Source organism: Egretta garzetta, unplaced genomic scaffold, assembly GCF_000687185.1.
Source record: "Egretta garzetta isolate BGI_Z169 unplaced genomic scaffold, ASM68718v1 scaffold268, whole genome shotgun sequence".
Taxonomy (NCBI): Eukaryota; Metazoa; Chordata; class Aves; order Pelecaniformes; family Ardeidae; genus Egretta; species Egretta garzetta.
The window spans coordinates 1,813,849-1,818,136 of NW_009260600.1; the positions used below are offsets into that span (position 1 = coordinate 1,813,849).

The 4,288-nt window shown below is 51.5% G+C and overlaps 1 protein-coding gene across 4 annotated transcripts in view; it reads right to left on the reverse strand.

Moving 5' to 3' along the window:
- Nucleotides 1-3,685: 3,685 nt before the first annotated feature.
- CAB39L (calcium binding protein 39 like) overlaps nucleotides 3,686-4,288 on the reverse strand; it is a 68,476-nt gene continuing 67,873 nt past the window's right edge. For all 4 annotated transcript variants that reach the window (XM_009644793.2, XM_035900369.1, XM_035900370.1 and 1 more), the window contains one exon: nucleotides 3,686-4,288. This exon is cut by the window's right edge and continues 1,239 nt beyond it. The gene's annotated coding sequence lies outside the window, so the exon portion shown is untranslated.

The window sequence follows — 4,288 nt, forward strand, 5'->3', positions numbered from 1 at the left end:
CAGGCTCTCCCCATGCTCCTGCCGCCTGTGCTGTGACGCAGCCTGAGGTGGAAAAGGTTATTTTTTTACTGTGGCTCTGCAAAGCCACTCGACGACCGCTGCCATAGGCAGGGGTTTGATTGTTTTTCCTCCTTTCGCATTCCTGGAAAGAGGGGCCAGCGCGAGGCAGGGGCTGTAGTGCGGGGCCGTGAGTCAGGAGGGCTGGGCTTGCTGCCTGCTTCTCCCTGGGGCTCTCGGGCGAGCCAGGCCAAGTCCCAGCCCTGTGAGATGCTTGGCTGACAGCTGAACCACACGGCCAAAACTGCTAACCTTGCCCTGGCTTTTCCCCCAGCCTTGTCTCATGCTACCTGCCCAGCACCAGCCGTGCCCAGGGCTGGCGTGGGCTGCGGCTGCCTTGCGGCCTCACCCACCGCGGGCAGGGGTGGCAGGGACTTCGGCTCCTTCTCTTCCCCGGGCCGCAAGCAGCCCTCACCAGCGGGATGGCCTCGCTCGCTGTGGGGCTGGGCCTCCCACCAGAGGCTCTGGGACACCTCACGCTCAGCCTTAATAGCCGTGTCCTGCTCCCCCTGGGGCGCGTGTGTGGAAAACATGGGCCTGCGGGAGGGACGCCATAGCTGGCTGGGCCTGTCACTCAGTGGGAGAGGAGCCCCGCGTTTGCTCTGAACAGGCAGAAAGCCCGGCTGCGCTCTCTGTTAGGGTGCTGGCTGGAAGGGGGAACGCGTCAGTTCCTGAGACTGGGCCTGCATTTATGCCAAAAACCCGATACCAGCCAGGACATAGGCTCCAGCAGTGGAGGCCCTGAGGAGCCTGCATTCGTCCCCGGGCAGCAGTGAGTGCTGGGTGTCTCCTGCCCAGACCCCAGGAGTGCTGCAGGTCGTCGGGATTTCTGCCAGCTCTCTGCTCTGACAGGAAAGCAACCGGCCAGTTGAGCCCACGAGGACAGGCTGAGAGAATTGGGTTTGTTCAGCCTTGAGAAAAGGAGGCTCAGAGGGGATCTCATCACCGTGTGCCAGTACCTAAGGGGTAGCTCTAAGGAAGATGAGGACTCCCTTTTTACAAGGAGTCACATGGAGAGGACGAGGGGGAATGGACACAAGTTGCTCTTGGGGAGATTCCAACTGGACACGAGAGGCAAATTTTTCACCATGAGAACAGTCAACCATTGGAATAATCTCCCCAGGGAAGCGGTTGACTCCACCACATTGGACACTTTGAAGACTGAGCTTGACAGGGTGCTGGGCCATCTTGTCTAGACTGTGCTCCTACCTAGAAAGGTTGGACCAGATGATCCTTGAGGTCCCTTCCAACCTAGGATTCTGTGATTCTATAATTGACTTTAGGTTCATCAGTGTAAGGGCTGTGAAACAGGCTTTCAGATCACTGCTTGGCAGTAAACACAACAAATCCTTACGGTCTATATAGTCCCCAGCTGCCTGATGCTGTTCAGCTGCAGGCAGTGCGTACAAGCCCAGCGGGTGATGCTCAAGGCAAACGCAGTGTGAGCTCCATGCAGGGAAAGTGGCAGGTGCCAAAATGCAAGTCCAAAACCAGTGGAAGGCCATGGAAACCTACATTTTTATGCAAGAGTGCTTAGCGAAGAAGGGGGAGAGCCAGGTACAATTCCCCTTCATGTCACAGAGACCAAAACCCATATCTCCTCTGCCTCCTTACAGCCTTCACCCCCAGGCATAAGACAACATTTTGGCTGGAAGCACCTTGCTGCAGAATGAAGTGCTTCTACTCCAGACAGAAAAAATGAAGCATTTGTTGGCCCAGCAAAAAAGCTTTTCTACTGACCAAATATCTCTGCACCCTTTGGAAAGAAGCCTGGGTTCTCTTAGCCCTGCTCCAGTTTCATAGACAAGAGCAAAGCACACACAGGAGAGCAAATGGGATCCAGATCTCCTCTCCCTTGTGCGAGCGCTTTTATCATTAGATTACAAGATCCAAGTCATTCTTTCCTTCTCATCTGATCTTGTCCCTGGAGTGCACAGATCAAGAGGCTCAAGGGGTCTTAACACCCACGTTTCTTGAAGGCCAGAGTCCTGCATCCTCCTGCCGGGTTCACACCTGCCGGCGTACATGCCATTACAGACGGGGGAGGCTGAACAGATTCCTCTTACTGGCACAAGCTGCCCAAATCCCAGGACCAGAAGCTTATGGTTCAAAGATTCCTGGCACTCTGCTGTATCAAATAAGGTTTTATGCGCAGGATCGTACATCGCATCTTGGCAGAGATTCATTCGTACAGTCCAAACCCTCCTGAATGCTGGGTGGGGATTGGAATGGAAGGGCTGCAGCACAAGCGTCCTCCAGCTTCTTTCTCTTTCTAGACTACAATCTTCTTCCCTGTCCTCACCCTGGTGAACTGTGTCCTGCAATCACACGGCTCGCCCAGATATTAATTTCAAAGAAATTGTGAGTTCCTGGTGGGAGCAGTCACTTAGGCAGAAGAACCACCTTGACTGAATGCACCAAGGGAAACTGGAAGTTCAATCATTATTTCTAAGTTGCATTAGAAAAGATCTCATTTTCATTTAAGTAGGGATGTGTCCCCACCTGCTGTGAAATATTACAGTGCTTGATTTCATCTTCACAATTTCCTTTCCTTCTTTCGAAGAGGTAAGCAAGTTGAGCTTGGGGAAGACTCAATTACTTTGAGGTGTGTTGGCAATATTTACTTCAGGATCAGCTTCCTGTATGATAAGCTGCAAGGGGCCTGGCACATGTCATTTCACTGTAAGACTGCTCCTTTTTTTTTTCCCCTCTCTTGCAGACACACATGCACACACAGCCCATTTTCGCAAGCCCGCCTTACCACTTTCCCCTGTGGCCTGCTGGCTGCTCACCCTGGAAAAGGCTGCCTTTGCGGGGATGGGGCCCATCGCTGTTCCTTGTTGGCCTGCCACATTTCTGCCTACGCAAACACCGGGGGTGTGGGTGTAACCTCACTCCTCGTATTACAGCCAGGTTTTGACGGTTTTGATGTCTTCAACTGCTCTTCTGTGTCAGAACTGTGCTGACCACCCTTTTCATTTTCACAGACGCACAGGGCACCTCTACATGGGTTGCACTCACATTGTCAAGGGCTGGCACTCCCCAGCCATACACGATTAGACACTTCTTCCGAGCGCGGGCTGGAAGCCTGATGGTCTCAAGTGACTCCAGCAGCTGAGGCAATGGACACGTGTGTCTCTGTTAATCCAGCCCTGGAGACAGCCCCACCCCGGGAGCTCAGAGCACAGCCAAGCGCCCTTTGGTTTCAGGCTCCGTATCTCACAGGATCAGACCTGAACGATGAGCTCCTCAGACTGCGATCCTGGTGACGCAGTCCTTTATCGACCCACAAGCTACCACCAAGAGCGAGTGCTGCTCATGGGGCTGGGGGTGAAGACCGCAGCCAGGCTAAGCTGGGCTGTAGCCTGGGTTGCCAGGCCCCCTGCCAGCCAGGTCTGCAGATGTGATGCTTGCAGAGTGCATTCGCTCTGAAGGAAGTGCTCATCTCTCTCTCTCTCCCCCCCTCCATCTGCTGAAACCAGTTGGCAAAGGAGAGAAAGAATTTAGCACTGCGCAGAGTCTGGCTATCCAGAAAGGCAAAGGGAAAAAAACAAGAGAGAGAAATAAAGGGTGATCAGTAATCATGCCTTTAATAGTTTGTAAATTATTTTTTTTTAAATTCCAGGCAACTAAGATGTACATTTGTTGTGTATATCTGACAACTGAAAAAAACCACGAGTCCACAATCTGTTCCGTTTCATCCCTTTTCTAAAGCACATAAATTAAAGTATCAGTCACCCCAATATACAATGGTTTTATGAAGGAAAAAGTCTTGTTCTGCTTTTACAACTCAGTGTCACCTTTTTATCTGAAGCATTACCTAGAGTTTTAGCTAGATGACTGTCTTACAACAAATAGGAAAACTCGGAACTTAGGCTGTCCAGAAAAATTCAAGAAATTTCCACTCCCTGCTCTCAAACTCCACTTCCTAATAAAGCATCAGAGTAACATTTTCATTTCCTGCCAGAAAACTAAAGACCCCAAAACCTCTTCAAACACAACTGGGAGAAACACTGTTTGGACCACAGAGCTTATTAAACTTAAAACATTAGCAGTGCAACGATTTCCCCTTCTACAACTTCAACGCAGAACCTGAATTCACATCGGGATGAACAAGGATAGAACACGACAGACCACAAGGAGCCTTCAGTGCTTGGGGCTGCTACATGGCCTCCTACGCTCGATTTAGGTGTTCAATAAATGCTCTCAGCTTTGAGAGCACCTGCAGGCT